This window comes from Bos javanicus, chromosome 3 (genome assembly GCF_032452875.1).
Source record: "Bos javanicus breed banteng chromosome 3, ARS-OSU_banteng_1.0, whole genome shotgun sequence".
Classification (NCBI taxonomy): Eukaryota; Metazoa; Chordata; class Mammalia; order Artiodactyla; family Bovidae; genus Bos; species Bos javanicus.
The window spans coordinates 52579073-52606589 of NC_083870.1; the positions used below are offsets into that span (position 1 = coordinate 52579073).

Consider the following 27517-nt stretch of genomic DNA (forward strand, 5'->3'; position numbering starts at 1 on the left):
GTTCAAAAGCATCAGTTCTTCGGTGCTCAGCTTTCTTCACAGTCCAACTCTCACATCCATACATGACCACAGGAAAAACCATAGCCTTGCCTAGACAAACCTTTGTTGGCAAAGTAATATCTCTGCTTTTGAATATGCTATCTAGCTTGGTCATAACTTTCCTTCCAAGGAGTAAGCGTCTTATAATTTCATGGCTGCAGTCACCATCCGCAGTGATTTTGGAGCCCAGAAAAATAAAGTCTGCCACTGTTTCCACTGTTTCCCCATCTATTTCCCATGAAGTGATGGGACCGGATGCCATGATCTTTGTTTTCTGAATGCTGACCTTTAAGCCAACTTTTTCTTTTATTTTTAAACTTTACATAATTGTATTAGTTTTGCCAAATATCAAAATGAATCTGCCACAGGTATACATGTGTTCCCCATCCCGAACCCTCCTCCCTCCTCCCTCCCCATACCATCCCTCTGGGTCATCCCAGTGCACTAGCCCCAAGCATCCAGTATCGTGCATCGAACCTGGACTGGCAACTCGTTTCTTACATGATATTTTACATGTTTCAATGCCATTCTCCCAAATCTTCCCACCCTCTCCCTCTCCCACAGAGTCCATAAGACTGTTCTATACATATCAGTGTCTCTTTTGCTGTCTCGTACACCAGGTTATTGTTACCATCTTTCTAAATTCCATATATATGCGTTAGTATACTGTATTTATGTTTTTCCTTCTGGCTTACTTCACTCTGTATAATAGGCTCCAGTTTCATCCACCTCATTAGAACTGATTCAAATGTATTCTTTTTAATGGCTGAGTAATACTCCATTGTGTATATGTACCACAGCTTTCTTATCCATTCATCTGCTGATGGACATCTAGGTTGCTTCCATGTCCTGGCTATTATAAACAGTGCTGCGATGAACATTGGGGTACACGTGTCTCTTTCCCTTCTGGTTTCCTCAGTGTGTATGCCCAGCAGTGGGATTGCTGGATCATAAGGCAGTTCTATTTCCAGTTTTTTAAGGAATCTCCACACTGTTCTCCATAGTGGCTGTACTAGTTTGCATTCCCACCAACAGTGTAAAAGGGTTCCCTTTTCTCCACACCCTCTCCAGCATTTATTATTTGTAGACTTTTGGATCGCAGCCATTCTGACTGGTGTGAAATGGTACCTCATAGTGGTTTTGATTTGCATTTCTCTGATAATGAGTGATGTTGAGCATCTTTTCATGTGTTTGTTAGCCATCTGTATGTCTTCTTTGGAGAAATGTCTATTTAGTTCTTTGGCCCATTTTTTGATTGGGTCATTTATTTTTCTGGAGTTGAGCTGTAGGAGTTGCTTGTATATTTTTGAGATTAGTTGTTTGTCGGTTGCTTCATTTGCTATTATTTTCTCCCATTCTGAAGGCTGTCTTTTCACCTTGCTAATAGTTTCCTTTGATGTGCAGAAGCTTTTAAGGTTAATTAGGTCCCATTTGTTTATTTTTGCTTTTATTTCCAATATTCTGGGAGGTGGGTCATAGAGGATCCTGCTGTGATATATGTCGGAGAGTGTTTTGCCTATGTTCTCCTCTAGGAGTTGTATAGTTTCTGGTCTTACGTTTAGATCTTTAATCCATTTTGAGTTTATTTTTGTGTATGGTGTTAGAAAGTGGTCTAGTTTCATTCTTTCACTCTCCACTTTCACTTTCATCAAGAGGCTTTTTAGTTCCTCTTCACTTTCTGCCATAAGGGTGGTGTCATCTGCATATCTGAGGTTGTTGATATTTCTCCCGGCAATCTTGATCCCAGTTTGTGTTTCTTCCACTCCAGCGTTTCTCATTATGTACTCTGCAGATAAGTTAAATAAACAGGGTGACAATATACAGCCTTGACGAACTCCTTTTCCTATTTGGAACCAGTCTGTTGTTCCATGTCCAGTTCTAACTGTTGCTTCCTGACCTGCATACAAATTTCTCAAGAGGCAGGTCAGGTGGTCTGGTATTCCCATCTCTTTCAGAATTTTCCAAAATATATCAGTCTATAATGTATAATAGATCTAAATATAAGAGCTAAAACTCTGAAACTTTTAGAAGAAAACTTGGGAAAAAATTTGTAACCTTAGGTAAGCAATAATTTCTTAGATATGACACAAAAAGCACAAATAATAAAATTTTAAAATGGATAAATTTCAAGTTATCCAAATTAAAAAATTTTGCTTTTCTCAGGGCACCATTTAAAAATTAAAAATTTAATAATTAAAAAGCCATAGACTGAGAGAAATTATTTGTAAGACATATGTTTTATAAAGGAGTTGTATCCAAAATACATAAAGAACTCTTACAACTCAACAACAAAGAGAATTCAACACAAAACATGGGCAAAAGATTTGAATAATCACTTCACTCAAGAAGACGTACAGACTAAATAAACATATGAAAAGATGCCCAGAACCGTTAGTCATATTAGATAAGTGCAAATTAATATCACAATGATATATTGCCACACACTCACTAGAATGGCTAAAGTAGAAAACTGACAATACCAAGTGTTGAAAAGGATTTGAAAAAACTGGAGCCATCACACACTACTTTGGAACAATTTAGCAGTTTCTTTACAGTTACTGTATAGTCAGTCTCTAGGCTACAACTGCAGAGGAAGCCCTTGAGAAGGAGCAGCCGAGGATGTTGTCTGTGTGGGTCACTGCAGCGGTGGGCCTTGCCCTCCCTTGGCAGACCGAGCTGGTCTCCAAAAATGCTCTGGGATGATCCTTCATTGCTGCAAGGAGCCTTCATGCCTCTCATTCTCATCTTCAGATGACTGGCACTGGTGAGGTGTACTCTCTTCTTGAAGAGCATATTCTTACAGCTGATGCCTCTGCTGATCTTAAAGAGACTGGGTATGTTTTACATATTGGTGATGATACTGCCCATGTACATGGACTAAGAAATGTTCAAGCAAAAGAAATGGTAGGGTTTTATTCAGGTTAAAGGGTATGTCTCTGAACTTAGAAGCTAATAATATTGGTGGTGTTGTGTTTGGAAATGATAAACTAATAAAGGAATGAGTTACTGTGATGAGAACTGGAGCTATTGTAGATGTTCCAGTTGGTGAGGAGCTGTTGGATCCTGTAGTAGATGCCCTTGGTAATGCCATTGATGGAAGGGGTCCAGTTGGTTCCAAGGTCCAAAGGCAAATTGGCCTGAAAGCCCCTAGGATCATTCTTCAGATCTCTGTGTGGGAACCAATGCAAACTGGCATCAAGGCTGTGGACAGCTTGGTGCTGATTGGTTGTGGTCGACATGAGCTGATTATTTGTGACCGACAGACTGGCAAACGTCATTGCTATTGATACAATCATTAACTAGAAACAATTCAACAATGGAAATAATGAAAAGAAGAAGCTATACTGCATCTACGTTGCCATTGGTCAAAAGAGATCTACTGTTGCCCAATTAATAAAGACACTTACTTAAAAAAAAAAAAGAAAGAAGCAAAGGATTTGAATAGAAACTTTACCAAAGAAGAAATATAACAAATAAGCAAAATAAACAGAATTTTCTGGGATTGAAGAAATAAAAATGAAAATAGTCAAAAATAAATAAATAAATAAAGACACTTACAGATGCATATACCATGAAGTACACCATTGTGGTGTCAGCTACTGCTTCAGATGCTGCCCACTTCAGTACCTGGTTTCTTATTTTGTATGTCCCATGGGAGAATATTTTAGGGATAATGGCAAACATGATTTGATCACTTATGATGACTTATAGGCTGTTGCTTATTATCGATGTCTCTGCTGTTCTGCTGACCCACTGGTCATGAGGCCTATCCTGGTGATGTCTTCTACCTATACTCCAGTCTGCTAGAGAGCAGCTGAAATGAATGATGTTTTTGGTGGCTGCTCCTTGACCGCTTTACCAGTCACAGAAACACAAACTGGTGATGTGTCTGCTTACATTCCAAGGAATATCATTTTCATCACTGATGGACAGATCTTGGAAACAGAATTATTCTAGAAAGGTATCCATCCTGCCATTAATGCTGGTTTGTCTATATCCTGCATCAGATCTGATGCACAAACCAGGGCCTTGAAATAGGTGGCAGGTACTGTGAAACTGGATTCATCCTCCTCAAACTCACTATAATAATGATCTTCTTGCTGATAGCTCTCAAATGTCTATCTCCAGCCCAGGCTGCATCCTTGAGCCCCGGATCTGTATGTACAACTGTCAACTTGACATTTCCATATCTCTTCTTAAAGTTATCTCAAACTTTGCTTGCTCCAGATTCTGAATGTGTGAGTTCTTACTGCCCCATCTGAAAAAGGAGAAAAATAGAAGGAAGGAAAGAATAACACTGTAATCCATGCAGTTGTATAACCTGGAAATCTAAGTCATCATTGTTCATTGTTCATTTTCTCCTCTCTCCTCCAACCTCCATCTGAGCTCGGAATAAATAAGAGTGAGGAAAATAGAAATCAATGTGTCAGCTTTCCTACTGATGAAGGCCAGACTGAAGAATATGGTATAAGTGTGTGGCAAAAATGAGTTTCCAAACCCCAGCTTTAGGAAGATTTACCTACCCTGTCCCTGATAGCACCAGACTCCTGGAGCCCTCTCCTTAGAAGGACAGGCTCTTTATAAAAAAACTTGCCCCTCTGCAGACCAAGAGCCCATGCTCCCTGCAGGCAGTCCAGGCTTAAAGAAGAAAGAGGAAAGGCTGAAACTTGCAAGCCCAGTTACTCACCCAAGCTCATCAATCATGTGAAAGGAGTATGAGATGAGGCAAGAAGAAGCCAGGAAATTTTAAGGAAAATATCTTTTCGTGGAAACCAGAAGAGTAGGGAGGCATCACTCTCCTCATACATTGCAGTATCAAAGCCTATTGATTTCATGTCCAAAATATCTCTGACAGCATTACCTTCTCTCCATTTCTATTACCACCTCCCTGATTCAAGCTAATCTCTCAGCTAGATCTCTGCAATAGCCTTCTTACCATTTTAACTACTGGAAAAACTGTTCTCACCTCTTTCCTATCTGTTCTCCACACATTACCCAAAGTGATTTTCACAAGGCAAATCTGATCGTATTTTTTTCTTCCCATCCTTTCTCCTTTCCCCCTTATCCATGGTTCTTGGACCTAGAGTAGGGGATTGAGAAGATTTCAATGGGGATGCGACTTCTAAATGAGACCATAAGAATGACTGAGTATAGTTAGATGAAAAAAACAGGGAGCAAAGCACCGCAGGCCCAGGGAACAACAAATAGGAAAATGTAAAAGGTAAGCAATAGCCTGGATAGAGTGTCCCGGCAAAAGAAAATTTCAGAATGACTGGAAATAGGAGAGTGATAAGCAGACAGCTTGGTAAAGAGTTTGGAATTTTTCCCAAGGGCAGTGGGAAGGCTTTGAGGGGTTTAAATAAGGTAACGACATAGATGGATTTGCATTTTCTGGCTGCTCTGTGGATACTGGATTAGGTGGGAAAGCAGTAGATGAAATGTGGGGAGACAATATGAAAGGCATGCTTTCTGGTGGTGTCAATGAGGATAGTGAAACAGATAGCCATCTATATCTGAGAGGTAGAGAGAATAGACTTGGTGATACGATGATTGAGGGAGAGGGTAGAGTCAGGAATGACTGCCAGGTTTTTCATTTGTAGAGCACTTGAGAGGATGAGAGTACATTTACTGGGAAAGGGTGCATTGGAAGGGGCTTTGGTAAGGAGACAAGCTGGTTTTGGACATTCTAATTTTGAGATGTTCTGAAGACAACCAAGTGAAGATATTCACTAAATAACTGCAAATATGAGTAAGTTGGAAATAAGAGGAGTTTGTAAGAGAGAGCTGACATGGATATAAAAATTGAGGAGTTATAATTTAGATAGCAATTCAAACCCCAATAAAATTATTGATGATGAATGAGATGCTTAAGGAGAGCAGATGAATCGAGAAAAGCATCTTAGACGATCTTGAGGAACTCCAGCAAAGTTGGAGTTTGACCAACTTTGACCAACCAAAGGAGAAAGACCCCACAAAGGAGACTGAGATGGACCTACCAGAGACACTGCAGAAAAACCAGGAGTGTGCAGTGCCACAGAAGTCAAGGGAACTCTGTTTTTAAGATGAAGTACCCTCTTATACTAATGGTCCAATTTCTACCATCTACATCTCAGTTTCTAGAAAGAAACAGATCTAAAATATTTTCATACACTGAGGCTTTTGTGTTCCATCTTCCTGGAATGTTCTTTTTCTGCTTTTGGAAAAAGAAAAAAAAAGTTTTGTGTTTTTTTAAACTTTTTTTTTTTTTTAAGCTTGTTTTTTTATTATTGTTTCTTAGGGCACCTTTCACAATTTACTAGTCAGTTGCTTCTTTGTTTCATCATGACCAGAACAATACCTGGCACACAGTGGGAGTTCAATGAATGTTAGTTGAATGAATGAATGACTGAATCAATCATATAAATATTATTAAGGATTTCTATCACTTATTGAATATTTACTATTTCTGGACACTTGTGCTAGTGCTTGATTTATAATAACTCTTTTAAGCCTTACAAAAACCCTATGAAGGTGCATGATTATCTCCATTTCGTAGACGACAAAGCTGAGGGTAAGAGAGAGAAGTAACTTCTTCAAAGTCACATAGTTCTTAAGTTGCCGAGCTGCAATTCACAAACAAGCCTGCCTGATTCCAAAGTCCATTCTTTTAACTGCCATCTCTCCCTAGAGAAGTAAACATTCACATTTTACAGACATCTGTGGAGGAGACATTTTTCAACTGGCAGCTTTCCCAGTTCATCTCAAATCATAGCACATAATCAACAGCCTGCTCTTGTTCCAAGAATGCTTTATTTTGAGCCCCTACTGAGTCGCCCTCCCTACCTGAAAAACAGTAAGATTTTCTTTCATTCCCTCACCTAAAGCTGCCTGCTTGATTAAACCCTGGCTTCCTAAGCAGGAGGTCTCTCTTGGGATCAATAACCTACTTCTCTTTTCCCCTTCTTTACAGTTCTTATCCTACTTGATTCATAGGAATATCTAAGAATCCTTAGCTTGAAGTGCCCAGAGTGGTTTCCTACATAGCAACTCCTAGTTTTGGACTGTAGTCAACATACTGGAATGTGAGCTTTATGAGGGCAGGGACCTTGTCAATCTTGTTCATAGAATTGTGCCCAGTGTCATGAACAAGCGTGATTTCCAGCATCCAGTGGGAACATGATAGATAAAAGTTGACTGAATCAATCTGATGGTGGTATAGTCCCAAACCTGGCTTTCACAGCAAGATAGACATGCTGTGCTCTGGCGCTTTACAGAGGGTAAAATTACAAACTCATGGATGCCAAGTACCTATCAAAAGCTCAACTGAGAAAAACCGTTTTCATGAAGATTTGCCTGAAGGCTCTGCTGGTCAATGCTTTTAGATACAAAAGGAATCCGTGAGGGGAGACAGAGTGAGTTGGCTTTGGGAGGAGGGGAAATTCTTCACAAGTCATCGTAGAAAATTCACAAAGTAATCTGTTTTAAGAATGAATTAAAGTTATTTATATAAGTATTCTCTGATTATTTATCTAAATAATAATGATGGGGAGCACACATAGTAAGTAATAAGCTCTAGGAATTTCCTGTCTTAACTGTTAGGGCTCCAAAAAGCTGGGGGAAATTATGAATTCCAAAACAAATCTTCATTGCAGGGAAGAGGCTTGATCAAATTACAATAAATTCATGGATCTTCTCTTATTTTCAGTGCACATTTCAGCAGTTTCTTCTGGCAAGATGCTTGCAGGCAAAATATTAATAGTTAGCTAGATGTAACCTTTACCCTCATTATGAAGACTGACCATTCTGGAATCGCCAGTCAGATTCTTTATCACAGATGACTATGTGGAGAATAAAATGCATTGACCTGTGATTTGTGGAAATATATTGCACATGATTAGTTTTCCTATAAAAAATCCCATTTCCCATCAGATAGAGAGATTAATAGTTTATCTCTTAATGGATCTTACAGGCAGAGTCCCCTTTTTCCATTATGTTACTTACAAAAATTTCATTGTCACAAGAAGTCTTCCCTCGGGGGCTATTACAAGACCATTTTGTTTTTCTGCACAATTCAAAATTTGTTGCTTTTTTGGTACTAGTGCTTATTTGCAACATTTTTTTCTTATTAGTCAGGTTGGCTATCACTGCTCTTTTCCAAAGCCTACTGCCAAGCTCATCAATTTCTATTCCCAACCCTTAGGGATATGTTTTTCCCCTTTTCACTAAAAGAAACATCCATTATGCATTTGTGCATATTTTTTATTTAAAATTTTTGGATCACAACAACAGTAGAGGAAAGAACACACATATATCTTTTTTATACCCTTTTCTCCCCCTTATCATTGCTGTTTAGCTGTGTCTCCTGGTAGTGTCCTCACTGATTGAATATTGACAATCATCTTTTGACATCGTATACTGGCTTCTGGCCCCAAATTGTAATCTCATATGGAATTTCTTACTATTCAAAACAGACTTAACAAAAGTAGGAAAAAAAAACCTCTTACTTTTCTATCTCCCCTTAAAGCATACATAATGTGATTCCTAACTCAACATTCCTTATATATAAATACACATATGTGTATTTAACAGTTTTGCATCTGGTAGCTCTCTTTTAAGAGGTTAAATAAATAAATGTTACTTCCATTTGATGCAGTAGTGCTACATTCTTTACTATGTAAAGATTTCTTGTGTGTGTTAGTCACTCAGTCATGTTTGACTCTTTGTAACTCCTTGGACTGGAGCCCACCAGGCTCTTCTGTCCATGGAATTCTCCAGGCAAGAATACTGGAGTGGGTTGCCATTCCCTTCTTCAGAGGATCTTCCCAACCCAGGGATCGAACCCGGGTCTCCTGCATTGCAGGCAGATTCTTTATCCACCAGGGAAAAGAATAATAGGTATGAACATAAATATCTCGTGCTGCTGCTAAATCACTTCAGTCGTGTCCAACTCTTTGCGAGTCTATGAACTGTAGCCCACCAGGCTCTGCTGTCCATGGGATTCTCCAGGCAAGAATGCTGGAGTGGATTGCCATGCCCGCCTTCTGGGGATCTTTCCAACCCAGGGACTGAACCTGCATCTCTTATATCTCCTGCATTGGCAGCAGTTTCTTTACCACAAGTGCCACCTGGGAAGCCAAGTACTAGGTGCTGTGTGCATTTCCTTGGGTTTGGCCCTTGGGTCTCTAGCTATAGATCCTAGAAATTCAGTGTTGGCTTTAACAGTCCACAATACATTCTCAAAAGGAAGAACATAACATGGGTCCTATAGATCCTAGTTATAAATCCTAGGAATTCAGTGAGCTTTCTCAGCTCACAATATATTCTCAAAAGGAGGAACATAGCATGGCTCCAGTAAAATGGGTCCAGAAAATGGAACATTCAATGGAGCCATCTTGATGATAGGTGGCCAAATGATCTGTATAAGTTCCAGGTGTGACCTATAATTGGGACGAGTCTGGTGCCCTGATGTCTGCAGGGTGGAGTTTGGAAGTACAAGTTGCTTATTTAGGCATGGAAGCCTGAAAACAGGGACCATATACATTTAGACTACTGTGTATTCAGTGTCTTAGCACCTCACACCTGAGTCAAAGGGGCTCAAGAGTTATTTATTGGATAAATGAATGAATAAATGAAAAAATGTTTTGGCATGTATGGCAAAATGGTGAAGCAGTTGCTATAGAAATCTGAGCACTCAAAAGATTAAAGAAGTTTTTGGAACATATGTGTTCAAAGAAGTGAGAGGCCTGACTCTTCCTTCATTTGTACTGCTGACATGTGCTGGAGACAATTACATAATGATACAGAAATGGTGTCACTACAGATTCTTGGCTTCCAGTATCAAGAAAAAATCCCAATACTGCCCAAATGCAAAGGGTCTGGATGATCCACTTTTCACAGAAGCTGCTTCAGAATTGCTCCACTATCTGCAAGCCTTCTGTTTACCTCCTTCAGATCACTTTGTACAGAAAGAATGCTGCCAGTTTTATGGAGAAAATGGATAGCATCTAAGCAAAAGAAATAATTTCATCTGCCTGACCTCACAAGTAGAAACGTGTCAAATAGAAGTGTTATTTCTCCCCGTCCAAGCCTAATTCGAGCACCCTCCATTCTACCCCTTCAGGGGGCTCACTATTTCCATTATTGTTCTCTTTTACACATTTTTAAATGAGTCTTATTGAAACCCTTTTTTTGAAACAATAAACTGTATGTATTGGGTTGGCCATAAAGTTTCTTTGGAAGACATCCCTGATGGTCCAGTGGTTGGGAGTCTGCCTCTCAATGCAGGGGACGTAGGTTCAATCCTTAGGGAACTAAGATCCTGCAGGCTGCAGAGCAGCTGGGCCCCTGCACCACAACTAGAAAGTCTGCATGCCACAATTAAGTCCTGATGCAGCCAGGTAATTAACTAATTAAAAACAAGCAAAAACAATCCTTCCATTTTTAAAGTAAAAATAAAAGACAACGTTTTTCATTTTCAGAAAAAATGTTATTGAACACTGTCATTTGTTCAACATTATTGAACAAAACAATTCACTGTTTTGTTCCACTACTTTCTGCCATTTTTCAGTCAAATTCGTAAGTTCATCTTCGTGAAACTTTTTATCTTTTTGAGCGAAGAACAGTTCCAAAGTACCTTTTACAGTTTTCCAGGGAATTGAAGTTTTCTCTATTAAGAGAATTTTATAAAGACTAAAATAAATGGACATTTGAAGGTACAATGTCTGGTGAATGGCGGGTCAACCAGAACTTCCCGGCCAAGCTGTTTTCGCCTGGACATCAGAGAACCATGCGGTCTTATATTCTACTGACGGAAGATAATGCATTTTCTGTTGACTAATTCCAGATGCTTTTCATCTAGTGCTGCCTTTAGCTGATCTAACTGGGAGCAGTACTTGTTGGAGTTAATCATTTGATTTTCCAGAAGGAGCTTGTAATAGAAGACTCCCTTCCAATCCTACCACATATCCTTCCTTGGATGAAGACTGGCCTTTGGTGCGATTGCTGGTGGTTCATTTAGCTTGCCCCAAGATCTCTTCTATTCCATATTATTATACAGTATCAACTTTTCATCGCCTGGCATGATTTGTTTTAAACACAGCACATTTTCTTTACATTTAAATAGAGAATCACATGAGGAAATATGGCCAAAAAGGTTTTTTTTGCTCAATTTACGTGGAATGAAAACATCAAAATGATTAACATAACCAAGCTGGTGCAAATACAGTGCTAGATTTAGACATTGTGAGCATGTTGGCTATCTCCTGCATGGTACACTATTTTTTCAGTTAATGTCTCGATTTGATCACTATCAGTCTCAGCTTGTCTACCCGACTGTGGAGCATCATCCAGCAAGAAGTCTCCAGCATGAAACTTCACAAACTACTTTTGACACATTCAATCAGTCACAGCACCTTCTCAATGCATAAATCCATTTTTTTTTTTGCATTTCAGTTTCACTTTTATCTTTCTTGAAATAATAAAGCATAATATGCCAAAATGTTACTTTATTCTTCCATCTTCAATGTTAAAATGGCTACACAAAAATTCACCAGTTTTGATAAGTACTTTTTAAATGCACACTGATATGACAGCTGTCACAATACAATCTAACAGAATTGTTTCAAATGAAGTCATCTTATAGAGCCATCTTATGGAAAAACTGAATGAACCTTTTGGACAACTCAATATTTAAAGTGTACAGTTTGATGAATTTTTACCTATATCTATACCTTTGACGACACCATTTCAAGATAATGAATATATCCATCACCCCAAACATATCTGTGTGCCCCTCTCTAATCCCCACCCCAACTCCTGTTTTCTTTTTCCTCCACAATAGGCAACCACCAAACTAATCTGTTTGGTTTTTTGCCACTGTAGATTAATTTGTATTTTCTAGAGTTTCATATAAATAGAATCATACATTAAATATTCCTCTTGGGGGTTGGCCTTATATATTCACTTACTGATGGATGGTTTTTCCAGTAGTCATGTACGGATGTGAGAGTTGGACTATAAAGAAAGCTGAGCCCAGAAGAATTGATGCTTTTGAACTGTGGTGTTGAAGAAGACTCTTGAGAGTCCCTTGGACTGCAAGATCCAACCAGTCCCTCCTAAAAGAAATCAGTCTGGAATATTCATTGGAAGGACTAATGCTGAAGCTGAAACTCCAATATTTTGACCATCTAATGCGAAGAACTGACTCATTGGAAAAGACCCTGATGCTGGGAAAGATAGAAGGTGGGAGGAGAAGGGGACAACAGAGGATGAGATGGTTGGATGGCATCGCCGATTCAATGGACATGAGTTTGAGTAAACTCCAGGAGTTGGTGATGGACAGGGAGGCCTGATGTGCTGCGGTCCATGGGGTGGCAAAGAGCTGGACATGACTGAATGACTGAACTGAACTGAACTGAACTGATGGATATTTGGATTGTTTCCAGTTTTAGGCTTTTATAAATAAAGCTACTATATACATTTTTGTACAAGTCTTTGTGTGGGTGTATATTTTTTATCTTGGGTAAATACCCAGAAGTGAAAGGGATAAATCATATTCTTTAACATTTTAAAGAAATGGCCAAGTTTTTTTCAAGGTTGTTGTATCATTTTACACTTCCATAAGCAGTGTAGTAGAGTTTCAATTTCTATACAACCTGGCCAGTACTTGTTAATTTTAGCCATTCTTACAGGTGTGTATTGATAGCTCACTGTGGTTTTAATTTGCATTTCCCTGGTGGCTAAAGATATTTTCTGGTGCTTATTTGACATCGGTGTATCTTCTTTAGGCCTTCCTGGTGGCTCAGATGGTAAAGAATCTGCCTGCTATGTATGAGACCTGGGTTTGATCCAGGGGTTAGGAAGATCCCCTGGAGAAGGGAATGGCAACCCACTCCAGTAATCTTCCCTGGAGAATCCCCATGGACAGGGCAGCCTGATAGGCTAGAGTCCATGGAATCGCAAAAAGTTGAACACGACTGAGTGACTAATACTTTCACTTTATCTTTGGTGAATTACCTATTAATTATTTTGCCCAATTTTCACTAGGTCATTTGTTTAATGGTTGAGTTTTGATCATTATATATTACAGATATAAGTTCTTTATCAATTAAATTATTTTCAAGTAGTTTCTCCCAGTCTGTGGGTTGTCTTTTCATTCTCTTAACAGTCTTTTGAAGAATGAAAAAGAATTCTAATTTTGATAAAGTCTATTTTATCAGATTTTTTTCCTTTATAAATCATGCTTTTGGTGTCATATTCCAGAAAACTTTGCCTAACTCTAGCTCAATGTTTTTCTCCTAAAAGTTTTTCAGTTTATATTTTATAATATTTTTGTGATTCATTTTGAGTTAATTTTTATATACTGATCAAAGTTTGAGTTTTTGCTTATGGATAATCAATTCTTCAGTGTCAGTTGTTGAAAATAATACTCTTTCTCCACTGAATTGTCTTTCACCTTTGCCAAAATTCAATTGACCATGCATTCATGGATGTATATCTTGGGTCCTCTATTCTTTTCCATTAATCTATTTGTCTATTATAATGCCACAGTGTCTTGAGTATTATTTTCCATGACAGTTATATCATAGACTACTTGCCAGTTTACAAATTTGTTTTCTTTGTATCAGGTTCCCATCCATGATCCAGTCAGCTACAGTTGAATGTTAGAGGGAGTTGGCTTACAAAGTACAAAGCAGGGCTGCTAAGGACCACCTCTCCACATAGCTGAGAGCAGGAATTTTCTTTAACATATGTCATGCTTATACAGGCATCAGAGTCTATCCTGCAAACATTCCATTCTCTACATCCAGTTTTACTCCTTTTAATAAATTTCTAATACTGTAGATCTTTCTAAAATATAAATCTGATCATACAATTTCTTTTGAAAAATCCATCAATGGTTTCCCATTGTCTTTAGGATAAAGTCCAAGTGCCTGTCCCTTGCAATCCAACTCTGCTTCCCTTCCCAGTTTCAATACTTACTACTTTCCACTTTCCACTTGTGTGGTATACACTTGCCATGTGAATTACTTACAGTTCTTCAAATATGCCACAATCTCTCACTCAGACATTTTTCATGTTGCTTCCTCTGCATAGGATACTTTCTCTCAACTCTTTCTCCCCAGCTAGCTTTTATAAGTCTTTTAGATCTCAGTTCAGATATAACATCAATTTAGTTCAATAAATATTTATTAAGTAACTTACATGAGTTAAGAGGCTTCCCTGGTAGCTCAGAGGTTAAAGCATCTGTCTGGAATGTGGGAGACCCAGGTTCGATCCCTAGGTCGGGAAAATCCTCTGGAGAAGGAAGTGGCAACCCTCTCCAGTACTCTTGCCTGGAGAATCCCATGGAGGGAGGAGCCTGGTAGGCTACGGTCCATGGGGTCACAAAGAGTCGGACACGACTGAGTGACTTCACTTTCACTTTCATATGAGTTAAGAACTCTGTTATGAGTAAGGACTATAATATGAACATCTAATACACCCTCATATTGTATGTAGTCTAAAGAAGGAAGTGACATTAAGCAATAATTACAGTTAAATCTAAATCTACAATGATGAAAATAGCATGTAGTAAAATCATATTCCTGATAACGCAAAACCAACTATCATAATTCTGGCCATTCACCCTGTCCTCTGCCCCATTCCCATTTTCCAATGTGGTGGGCTAAAGTTCTTGCCTTGGGATGGAAAGAAGCAAGGTAAAAGGGAAGAAGTGAAATTCTGCATTCCCAGAATAATTCTTCATTATTCTCCCAACCCAATCTTCCTGGATTAGTCAGCTCAATTGGCTGCCAAGTAACTGGAATCAGAGATGTGATCCTGGAATTCCCAGCTTGTCACTGAACCTGGAATCATACCCAGTATATTTAAACTGGAACAGTCAAGCATCAGTAGTTTGCTCCAAACTCTGAGACCAGGATAGATATTGACTACACAGCCAGACACCTGGAATTCTAGCCAGCAACTAAATAGGCTTACTTCTGTCATTTCATTAACCTCATAATAACATGACCTTGTAATTTATGAAATTGAATTTTTGGGCCCTATTTGTTCAGTTTTAGTGGGTCTTACTATACACACAAGACTAGTATAACAAAAGGAGAGCATGTGTGCTAGCTGTGGTGTGAGGTAAGGAAGCGAGGGAAAGCCTCTCAGAGGGATATTTAACTGAAACTTGAAGAATGAGTAGGAGTTAACCCAGGTGGAGTAGGAAGATGGCCCTCAGCAGAGAAAGACTTCTCCAGGAAGCCTTCCTTTGTCCTCTACACTAACTTAGATGTTCCTCCTCCATGTTTCTAAGGCCCTCCTGGTGCTTCTACTACCTAACACTCATCACACATATAATAATGTCTTTTTCTTTCAGTTCAGTTCAGTTGCTCAGTCGTGTCTGACTCCTTGCAACCACAAGGACTGCAGCACACCAGGCTTCCCTATCCATTACCAACTCCTGGAGCTTACTTAAAAACTCATTTCTATCAAGTCGGTCACGCCATCCAACCATCTCATCCTCTGTGATCCCCTTCTCCTCTTGCCTTCAATCTTTCCCACCATCAGGGTCTTTTCAAATGAGTCAGTTCTTCACATCAGGTGGCCAAAGTATTGGAGTTTCAGCTTCAGCATCAGTTCTTCCAATGAATATTCTGGACTTATTTCCTTTAGGATGGACTGGTTGGATCTCCTTGCAGTCCAAGGGACTCTCAAGGGTATTCTCCAACACCACAGTTCAAAAACATCAATTCTTTGGCACTCAGCTTTCTTTATAGTCCAACTCTCACATCTATACATGACTACTGGAAAAATCATAGTTTTGACTAGCTGGACCTTTGTTGGCAAAGTAATGTCTCTGCTTTTTAATATGCTGTCTAGGTTGGTTATAGCTTTTCGTCCAAGGAGCAAGCATCTTTTAATTTCATGGCCGCAATCAGTGATTTTGGAGCCCCCAAAAATAGTCTTTCACTGTCTCCATTATTTCCCCATCTATTTGCCATGAAATAATGGGACCAGATGCCATGATCTTAGTTTTCTGAATGTTGAGCCTTAAGCCAACTTTTTCACTCTCCTCTTTCACTTTCATCAAGAGGCTCTTTAGTTCTTCACTTTCTGCCATAAGGGTGATGTCATCTGCATATCTGAGATTATTGGTATTTCTCCTGGCAGTCTTGATTCCAGCTTGTGATTCCTCCAGCCCAGCGTTTCTCATGATGTACTCTGCATATAAGTTAAATAAGCAGGGTGACAATATACAGGCTTGACGTACTCCTTTTCCTATTTGGAACCAGTCTGTTGTTACATGTCCATTGCTTCCTGACCTACATACAGGTTTCTCAAGAGGCAGGCCAGGTGGTCTGGTATTTCCATCTCTTTCAGAATTTTCCACAGTTTATTGTGATCCACACAGTCAAAGGCTTTGGCATAGTCAGTAAAGCAGAAATAGATGTTTTTCTGGAACTCTCTTGATTTTTTGATGATCCAGCGGATGTTGGCAATTTGATCTCTGGTTACTCTGCCTTTTCTAAAACAACTTGGACATCTGGAAGCTCACGGTTCATGTATTGCTGAAGCCTGGCTTGGAGAATTTTGAGCATTACTAGCATGAGAGATGAGTGCAATTGTGCAGTAGTTTGAGCATTCTTTGGCATTGCCTTTCTTTGGGATTGGAATGAAGACGGGCCTTTTCCAATCCTGTGGCCACTGCTGAGTTTTACAAATTTGCTGGCAGATTGAGTGTCAACACTTGTACAGCATCATCTTTTAGGATTTGAAATAGCTCAACTGGAATTCCATCACCTCCACTAGCTCTGTTCATAGTGATGCTTTCTAAGGCCCACTTGACTTCACATTCCAGGATGTCTGGCTCTATATGAGTGATCACATTATCATGATTATCTGGATCATGAAGATCTTTTTTGTACAGTCCTTCTGTGTATTCTTGCCATATCTTCTTAATATCTTCTGCTTCTGTTAGGTCCATACCATTTCTGTCCTTTATTGAGCCCATCTTTGCATGAAATGTTCTCTTGGTATCTCCAATTTTCTTGAAGAGATCTCTAGTCTTTCCCATTCTGTTGTTTTCCTCTATTTTTTTGCATTGATTGCTGAGGAAGGCTTTTTTAATCTCTCCTTGCTATTCTTTGGAACTCTGCATTCAAATAGGTATATCTTTCATTTTCTCCTTTGCTTTTCACTTCTCTTGTTTTCACAGCTATTTGTAAGGCCTCTTCAGACAGCCATTTTGCTTTTTTGCATTTCTTTTTCTTGGGGATGGTCTTGATCCCTGTCTCCTGTACAATGTCACAAACCTCCGTCCATGGTTTATCAGGCACTCTGTCTATCAAATCTAGTCCTTTAAATCTATTTTTCACTTCTACTGTATAATCATAAGGGATTTGATTTAGGTCATACCTCAATGGTCTAGAGTTTTTCCCCACTTTCTTCAATTTAAGTCTGAATTTGGCAATAAGGAGTTCATGATCAGTCAGCTCATGATCAGTTCACCACAGTCAGCTCCTGGTCTTGTTTTTGCTGACGGTATAGAGCTTCTCCATCTTTGGCTGCAAAGAATATAATCAATCTGATTTTGGTGTTGGCCATCTGGTGATGTCCATGTGTAGAGTCTTCTCTTGTGTTTTTGGAAGAGGGTGTTTACTATGACCAGTGCATTCTCCCTGGCAAAACTCTATTAGTCTTTGCCTTGCTTCATTCTGTACTCCAAGACCTGTTACTCCAGCTGTTTCTTGACTTCCTATTTTTGCATTCCAGTCCCCTCTAATGAAAAGGACATCTTTTTTGGGGTGTTAGTTCTAAAAGGTCTTGTAAGTCTTCATAGAATCGTTCAACTTCAGCTTCTTCAGCATTACTGGTCCGGGCATAGACTTGGATTTTTGTGATATTAAACGGTTTGCCTTGGAAATGAACAGAGATCATTCTGTCATTTTTGAGATTGCATCCAAGTACTGCATTTCGGATTCTTTCGTTGACTATGATGGCTACTCCATTTCTTCTAAGGGATTCCTGCCCACAGTAGTAGGTATAATGGTCATCTGAGTTGAATTCACACATTCCAGTCCATTTTAATTCGCTGATTCCTAGAATGTCGACGTTCACTCTTGCCATCTCCTGTTTGACCACTTCCAATTTGCCTTGATTCATGGACCTAACATTCCAGGTTCCTATGCAATATTGCTCTTTAAAGTATTGGACCTTTCTTCTGTCACCAGTCATATCCATAACTGGGTGTTGTTTTTGCTTTGGCTCCATCTCTTCGTTCTTTCTGGAGTTATTTCTTCACCAATCTCCAGTAGCAAATTGGGCACCTACTGACCTGGGGAGTTCATCTTTCAGTGTCCTATCTTTTTGCCTTTTCATACTGTTCATGGGGTTCTCAAGGCACTAGGACCTAGTTGCCTGTAAATTCCCTTTGTATGAAATAGGAAAGAGCTGTTCAACAAAGATCCTGTCTGAGCAAAGAGATTGAAAAAGTTAATTCTCTGTGCCGAAGAATTAGGCATAGGCTGATGCAGGCCCACCTGTGCAAGAATTGCTTCACAAGAAAAGGCACTTTGTGGGAAGAAAATGGCATCCTTTCCTGAAGAGCAATTTAGCCTTGTTCTAAGGGACAAGAACTGGTGAGTGGAGAACAGGCTGGAATTCAGCCTCTATGCACCTTGGCTAAGAATTTTTGTGCAGGGCAGAAACCCCACAACTGCACACAGTGACCGTGGATTTTTCACTACATTCTCAGCAATGACTAGTAAAGGGCATGACATACAACAGGTAAATATTAAAAAGCAGCCCATAAAAACAAAAGCTTAGATTAGGGCCCCTAGTACTGCCTTAGTACCATTGTATAGTCCAGATGTGTATTATCAGCTAATGACTATGGCAGAAAATGGCTGTGTCACATGGGAGGCAGTCATGTCCAGAAGAAGGCTCACCAGTAGCCGCTGAAGATAGTTTGTCATATCAACAAGTAATGAAGTGGCTGGTAGGACCTGTTCCTAGTTTACATGAAAAATTTTCAAGGAAATTTATAGGGGTTTTAGGGTCCTGCAGTAAAAAGTGTGACAAGGCCAGTGAAGGTTTCTTCCGGGTTACTTTAGAAGGAAAGAATGCAATTGTGTATAAACTATCCTCCAATGTTCTATATCTCTTGGGAATTTAGCTCAATTATAACAGCCTGTTCAGAGAATGAATTGAGGAGACTAAACTTGGATATAGATTTGAACTTAGACAGTAAGCTAGAATATACTGCAACAGCAACTAAATTTGTGAAAGTTGATTTACCAAAAAAGACAGGGAAATTTCTAAAAAAATGTCTGGTAATTATTCTAAGATATCACTCACTGAAAAGCGTGCCATGGCCACCTCATGCGAAGAGTTGACTCATTGGAAAAGACTCTGATGCTGGGAGGGATTGGGGGCAGGAGGAGAAGGGAACGATAGAGGGTGAGATGGCTGGATGGCATCACTGACTCGATGGACTTGAGTCTGAGTGAACTCCAGGAGTTGATGATGGACAGGGAGGCCTGGCGTGCTGCGATTCATGGGGTCGCAAAGAGTTGGACACGACTGAGCGACTGAACTGAATTGAACTGAAGCAAGGAAAAAATGCCAGTACAAACTATGATTTTTAAAACATATCTCGATTTCAGAAATGTTATAATAATTTTTTTAAAAATGTTACAGAACTGGTGAAATATAGATTATAAAATATAGATTATGAAATCACATTTTTGTGCTTCTAATACACTGCTATATATCTTTAAGGAAAACATAAATTATTTCCCTGTGAGAGCAAAGTAACGGTTCAAGTTCCCTTGACAGGTACATCTTCATGGCAGAGTACAGTTTGCTATCAAAGTTTCATAATACCATCTGTTAAGATCATTTTCATATAATTCCATGCTCATTGAACAAGTAATTTGGTATTCCTGGAACCCTTCTCTACAGGGGAAAGACTATGTTGACCAATCTGCCAGAGTATTCCATTACACTTGGCAGTCACAACTTTTACTGTAAATTAATATATCACCATGTGATTTATACATTAGTTTTCATAAGTTTCATGCCTCTGAGCTCAGTTAATTCTATTCTAGCTGATTTTCAACCTGCAAAGCTAAGAGCTAAACTCTAGAGGAAATGAGTCCATAGCATTATCACCATGTGAGGCAGTAGTTGAAGCTCTTTCTTTGTCAACTTTAAAACACAAATAGCACTTTGAGCATGTGACTTGTGATCTATTTGACCAGAAGATATTTGAGAGCTGAGTGTGTTCTATTTACCTTCACATCTTCCACAGGGCCCAGTATAATGCTCAGAAACTGAAGGTACCACATGGATATTAGAAGAGAGATGGCTCTACATTTCAGTGCATCTCTCAGGTATGCCTGGAGGCCGGCCACAGTCATTCTACATTGATGGTGATGTATGGCACTCAGAAATGAACCTGAATATGAATTTACAAGAGTTTTTAATGTCTTGGAATGAAAAAGTGAAGAAAAAAATGAAGATGACATTATCATGTTACGGGGACTTTGCAGGAGGCTCAGTGATAAAGAATCCGCTTGCAGTGCAGGAGATATAAGTTTGATCTCTGGGTTGGTAAGATCCCCTGGAGAAGGAAATGGCAACCCACTCCAGTATTCTTGCCTGGGAAATCCCATGGACAGAGGAGCCTGGCAGGCTCCAGATCATGGGGTCGCAAAAAGTCAGACACGACTGAGTGACTGAGCACAGCACTATCATGTTCTATTTTCAGACCTGCATTTCTAATTTGAACTTACTGTTTCGTAAATCTATTTTTTAAAGGTTGTAATGACCATTCTTTTCCTTCTTACATGTTTATAAAATTTAAGTAAATGATACATGATACAGATTATAATGTTCATTTTGGTGGCTCAGACGGTTAAGCATCTGTCTACAATGTGAGAGACCCGGGTTCGATCCCTGGGTCGGGAAGATCTCCTGGAGAAGGAAATGGCAATCCACTCCAGTACTATTGCCTGGAAAATCCCATGGACAGAGGAGCCTGGTAGGCTACAGTCCATGGGGTCGCAAAGAGTTGGACACGACTGAGCGACTTCACTTCACAGTTGCCTAGAAATATCAAAGCCCAATTTCTATTTATTACCATGTAGCTAAAGAAACACATTTGTATAATTACATCTCCCAGTTATTGATTATAAAGGAAATCAACACATATAACACAATACTTTGGCTTACTATTTTATGTTCATTTTCTTTAGTAAAACACACGAGATGGCTGAAATTATGGATGCCCTTTTTGCTTGGATGGATCTCAACCAAATATTCTGAAACATCTGGAATCTCTCACTCTAGAAAAAATAAACAATAAAAGCATTTCTCAAGTTTAATGTGTGTGAAAGTTCAATGTAGAGAGAGCCTTCTTACCAGGAGAACTCTGGCAAGTTAGTTGTCAAGAATCTTTAAGTGGTGGTACCTATAGCTTGAGATTAGTCTAATCACTTAATCTTGTCAGGTTTCCAGAGTTGATCAGACTGTTGCTATTTCCCCCTTTTCCTTTTCATTTGTTCCTGAACCCACTATAGTGAACTGAGCCACTCCACTGACCTTGCTTTTACCAAGGTCACCAATGATCTTGGACACCCAATAAATTCTGCTTACTTATGTAACGTCTCTGCTGCATTTACTCAGGACGTGCAGACCCTGCTTTGTGCTCACCAGTCCCATTTCCTTTTCCTCCAGGGCATACAGCTCAACTACTCTTCTCAGCCGCTGCCTGCAGTTAAGTGGGGCCACGTGACTAGATGCTGACTAGTGGAAAGTGAGAAGTGATGTGTGCCACTTCTGGGCTTGGCCCTTCAACTTTCTACACTCATGATTCTCCATGTGTGTTCTCTCTCTTTCCAGGGGATCTGGTAGAGGATGCTAAGACCTTAGAGGAGGGCAAAGCCAGATGACAGAATGAATCTAGGTATTTAATTAGCTTCTTTGAGGCATGCCCTCCCCTTCCTAATAACTTCAGCAGAGTGTGATCAGACTAAGAAATGAAATTTTACTGTGTTAAGCCATTGAGATTTGAGATTATCGTACTTGTAAGCTGTTACCAATACTTCCTTGGCTTCTGTGATACTACACCCTTGCCTAAATCTCATATCCATTTATCCCTTCATTTCTTATCTTCTTGGACTGCTCTACTCATTCCTTAAATATTTTTTTAATCTGCATTTCCCTAGCCCACTGTTTTCTTCCTCTACATATGTTCTGCGAACAAGTCCACATACTCTCCTGGTTTACTTCTGATATGCTAGTGAGTTAGAGTAGTAAACATGTTCCCAAATATTAGATATAATTTTTACTAAATATGTATATACTAAATCTATTTTGTATCATTTTATGAAGTTTTGTTTTAATGATTTTGAAATCTTTATTATCTATTTCCTCATCTCCCCCATTATGTGATAAATTGAGAGTTTATCATATCTTTTTTCTAGTTCTTTTATTGGACTATAAAAGCTCTTCATCTACTCAACTATTATTTATTGAATATGTGCAAGGAACTGTCTTATTCCTTTCTTGCTGACACCTAGAACAGTGTCTTGCATGGTGCAGGCAATTGGTGAATGTTGATTGAACTGAATAAAATTATTTATTGCATGGGCTTCCTTGGTGGCTGAGATGGTAAAGAATCTGCCAGCAATGCGGAAGACCTGGGTTCAGTCCCTGGGTTTGCAAAGATACCCTGGAGAAGGACATGGCAACCCACTCCAGTACTCTTCCCTGGAGAATCCACATGGATTATTGGTGAGTTACAGTCCATGGAGGTCACAAAGAGTCAGACACGACTGAGCAGCTAAGAATGCACACACATTTATTGCATACTTGCTATGTAAAATCTCTTTGCTGGGGCTAGTGTGAGACAAAAATAAATAGATGGCTTGATCTCTGTTTACTCTCTTCATCTCTCTCTATGTCAAACATCCTCCTACTTCCACCCCAATTAGCAAATGTTTCCTAACATTTGCAGTTTCAGAAATGATTCACAATTTTGGTACTAAGAGGTAGGTTCTCTTAGAGTGAGGTCCTAAGATAAATCCAAACTTTGACTTGATTTTATTACTAGGATACTTTTTTTTTTATATTAAACTACAGTTGGTTTACAATGTTGTATTAATTTTTGCTATAAATAGTAGATTAATTGATGTTTCATTCTTTTTTCTCTGCCTACATTTCAGAAGTATTGGAATGTGGAGAATTAACTGTTTTTATCTACCATGAAATTGTATTTTCTTTTTGTTTAGGTCATTTGAGACCATATGTATCTTTACTTTGTATCTTTTATTGGGTAATTCCATTCACTGGAATAATACATTCATATATTGTACTGATACTGTCAGGTTTTAACACTAATTACCAATAGCCAATTTTGCTTTTCCTTTCTTTCTTGTTTTCAAGGATGTATTCATTTCCAGGTGTATTCATCCGTGCTTTGTGAATTTTCTCTCGAGATGTTTTCCACATCTTGGTTTTCATTCTCAACTGCATTTTTTTTTTTTTATGTCTTTAAATATTTTGGCTTAGAGCCACATAACTGATCCTTGGATTTTTCGACTTGCAATTTTCTTTTCTTTTTTGCAATACCTTATTCAAAATGTTTGCCCTTTTGAAGGTTTCTCTCACAAAGAGAAAGTTTTTTGACATCTATTTTGTTTATAAAGAATTTCACCAACCATTACTACTTTTACTATTACAATTATTATTATACTACTAATATTATTTCTATAGTATTACAGTTTAGTTGCTTAATTCTAGTATAAACAAAAAGTTTCATTAGTGAGACAAGTTTCTGATCATAGTTGAGTTCTAAGTGACTCTATTTGCTGGTAGTGTGCTCTGATGCCCATCAGTCAGTCAGGGGTGTACATTCACAACAGAGTTTTATTGTTGTTGTTGGTAACTGCTTTGGTAGTGATAAATGTTATAAGAATTTCCATAGTACATTATAATTTTATTTATTGTAAGTCCAATAGTAAACTGAGAATGTCCAATTTTAATGGATTCTGCAAATAAAATAACTCACAAGGCAACTCCCCCAAATTGGTCAAAAATATACATTTTATTGCTTATCTATTTGTGTAAATGAAGAAGAAAAATTTGTATTTTGAAAGAGTCCAGTCTAAGACTGTGTGACGCTGAGAAAATTACCTAACATCTCTTTGCTTCATTAGGTTTTAATGAAATTAAATGAGTTAGAACAATGCTTGGTAAATAGTAAGCACTCCAGAGTATTAGCTATTATTATTAACTAGTTCAGCAAGTATAAATACCTGTCATTTGGAATCTATCTATGTTTGCTGATAATGATGATGAAGTCACCATCCTATAGGAAAGAGAATGTTTCTCATTCTCGTCAAATATTTGCAATTACAGTGTATTCCTCTGAATGCCAATAACATCTAATGAAAGCTCTTTTTTTTTTTTTCAAGTGAGAACCTAAAGATTCAGAACAGCCCAAGAACTTAGTAGTAAGGCAGGACTAGTAGATTCCTCAGGGACTTTTGATTCGTGCCAAACATGTTAGCAACTTTTTGTTGGCTCAGTTTAAAAGCAAAGAGAATAACTCTTCATCAGTGTTTCTCAAAGTGTGGTTTATGAGGCTGTCCTCAGACTCTGAGGTGGATACTTGTTTAAAGCTTTTTAGAACTCCCTAGGCTACTAATTGTTTGAAGGGTAACCAGTGTATCAGGTGTTTCTTATGTAACTTTAATTTGGAGACTCACAGCAAGTTCAGTAATGCAGGGAGAAAGTATCCTCACAGAATCAAATTGGACCAAAGCCAGGGCACCTTTTAGGGCAGGCCTTCCTACCCTAACTGAGATACTACGTTTGATGCTCTGCTTGTTCATCAAGCATCTCCCAACAATTGGTCCCCTTAAGATCCAGAAAACTTCTTCTGCCATGACTCTACAGTTGTGACCTGCAGTCTTGGGTTCTTTAGCTGTTTTCCTCAACAGTAGGAAGAGAAAAGGAATTGTGCCACTCTCGTGATCGTGGAACTCAAATATGGGTCTGTTCCACCTTAAAGGGCCTAGGCTTGTTTGGGTCTTGCAGAGTTTGGGCACCACCATATTTGGAGCGTGCCTACTTTGGGGCGGGAACCTCCTTGAGAGTGATTAGGTCAGCGCTGGGGGAGGTGACCTTGTTGGGTTTCTGGCACCCGAGAACAGTAGTGCACTGTTTCTGCTGCCCGGGTTGGTGTAATTGGCCCAGACGCTCCACCACCGCGAGGCCGCCCAGGAGCTCCTCGCTGGTCGCCCCCGCGGCCCGTAGGTCGGTAAGAGGCGGGAAAGCAGCGCGCCTGCGCCGTGGGAACCGGGGCCGCAGGCGAAAAGCGGGGAGCGGAGGGGGGCCGTTGGAGCCGAGAAGCGTACAGAGCGGCGTGTGACGCGGGGACGCCGCGCGCTCCCAACGTCGCCCCGGTTTGACGCACACGGCACCAAACTGTGAGTTTCAGGGGTTATTTGGTCGGAATCGCCGGGACCCGTGTGGGTTTGGGGCCTCTGGGCTGTGGCGGCGCGGGACTGGGGGTGGCGGAAGAACTTGGGGGACCCGGCCTTCGGCGCTCGGGCCCGGGGAGCTACGCCCTAGGCTGGGTCCCAACCATCCAAAAGGACGCATTTTGCCGCACAGGCTAAGATGGCGGCGGCGGCCGAGGAGGCGGAGTTGGTGCTACACAAGGAGCCCGGGCCCCGGGTTCGGGGAGGCGGCGGCCGCGGGGGGCGGCGGAACCTGAGGTGAGCGGCGGTCGCCGCCGCGGGGCGGGACTCGGCGGAGGTGGGGAGGGGGGACTTTACCACGGCGGCGTCGGAGGATCCGGTAGCGGACACAAAGGGGTTGAGCTGGGCACTAGACTTGGGGGTTTTGTTTAGTCACATGAAGCCGAGCAGCCAGTGAGCAGTAGGGGGAAGGGGGCCGAGATCAGGCGGCTTGGGGAGCCTGGCGGTCGCCATTGCAATGCACTGAGTAACGGGGCGGTCCGAGAGCAGTCACCAACCCCCTCTCTTCGGGGCTGCTCCGTCGCGGCCAGAAGCGTAGGCTCTGGCGTTAACTGTACACACCCCTCCCCTAACGTGGGACCAGGACCGCATAGCCCTCCCCTCCCCGTGTTCTGCAAGATCTTATGCCGCTAGGTGCCTGGGAAGTAACAGCAAGAGGTAAATCGCTCAAAGTGGGTTGCCAGGGGCTTGGTGGGTGTCCAGCTAAAGCTTTTTGCTTCTCCAGGTCTGATTCCCTGGCCTTTGTGTCCCTGGGAGCTTAATCTCTGCCAGAGGAAAGCAGGTGTGCTCCACTTCTCCCGTGAACCTGAAGATGAGTTGTCCCAGACCCTTCTCAGTGATTGGAAACTTAGGTGGTGGAACTAACGGTTTCTTGTTACGAGACTTCCACAGACGACTTTCGTGTTGGGATCCATCCATGGTTTAGCAACATTAGTGGAAAACTTTTCTTGAACTGTTTAAGTAACATTGATACAAATTTAGTTGTTAGAAAACTTTCATGTCTAGAGTTAAGATTTTGTGTGGTCCTTGAGAAGTATTCAACGAGAGAAACACAGTTGAGGTCGTTGATGGTCCTGTTTCTTATACAAGTTAATAATATCGTCAGCAGAAATAACCAAAACACCATCATCTATTCTGGCCAGTCCTAACTAAAGCCAGGCTTGTTGCATCCGGATGATAGATTAGATTTGCCTTAATAGTATATTGCCTCTCTGCAGTAGTTCAGTTACATAGTTTTGGTCCCACAAGAAAAAGCATTTCAAAAAATAGACAACTCAAATTTCTCAAAGAAAGGAAACCTGCTGTTTGCCTTCATTCATATGTGTAAGTATCCAGGAAACTTGATGGCAGCAATATTTACATCCATAGATTTTTGTAAGGAAAAATTAGTGTTTATAAAGAAATTACAATTTAGTTACTTTAATAGGTAAAGCATGAAGCCTTGACTAGTATTAATTTACATTGCTAGTATATATTTACATTGCTGTCAAAATCATGGTGGTGGTGTGAGTTTTAATTTCTAGCATAATTTAAAATTATACAGCACCTACATCTATAGCATACTTTGTATATTTGTAATATTCTAAATACAAAATTTGGAAACAACTAATGTTTTGGCCGGGTCACATTAACAAGTTAAATTACTTTACTGAAGGGATAGTTAAACATACTTATATAACTAACTTTAGATGTGTTTGAATTGAAATTTGAACTTTTCAGCATTTCTTAAAACTTTGATTTTCCTTGTTTTATGTTGCCCCCTCTTTTAACTTTTCTCCTAATAGAGAACAATCTTGTATTAATGAGAGATACATTATTATCAGCAAAATTATTATTGAATCATATAGTTTTAGCTTAGAAGGAATCTTAGAGAACAACTAGTGTTACCCTCTTTTACAATATTTTGAGGGCCAAAGATGATTGCGTTAAGGGCATAATGGAAAATCGTCTCTCAACTTCCA

The 27517-nt window shown here is 39.8% G+C and overlaps 1 protein-coding gene, 1 long non-coding RNA gene and 1 pseudogene across 21 annotated transcripts in view; all 3 read left to right on the forward strand.

Moving 5' to 3' along the window:
* Positions 1-2658: 2658 nt before the first annotated feature.
* Positions 2659-4125, forward strand: LOC133245187 (ATP synthase subunit alpha, mitochondrial-like; annotated as a pseudogene).
* Positions 4126-6618: 2493 nt separating this feature from the next.
* On the forward strand, positions 6619-21392 carry LOC133245323 (uncharacterized). The gene is made up of 3 exons (XR_009735638.1): positions 6619-6871; positions 20318-20399; positions 21264-21392. It is a non-coding gene; the product is annotated as an uncharacterized LOC133245323 (long non-coding RNA).
* A 3853-nt stretch (positions 21393-25245) lies between these two features.
* The window catches only part of ZNF644 (zinc finger protein 644), a 97923-nt gene continuing 95651 nt past the window's right edge, over positions 25246-27517 (forward strand). For 3 of the 20 annotated variants that reach the window (XM_061411265.1, XM_061411279.1, XM_061411272.1), the window contains exon 1: positions 25246-25329. The gene's annotated coding sequence lies outside the window, so the exon portion shown is untranslated. The other 17 variants (XM_061411252.1, XM_061411269.1, XM_061411275.1 and 14 more) reach the window with 14 other exon arrangements.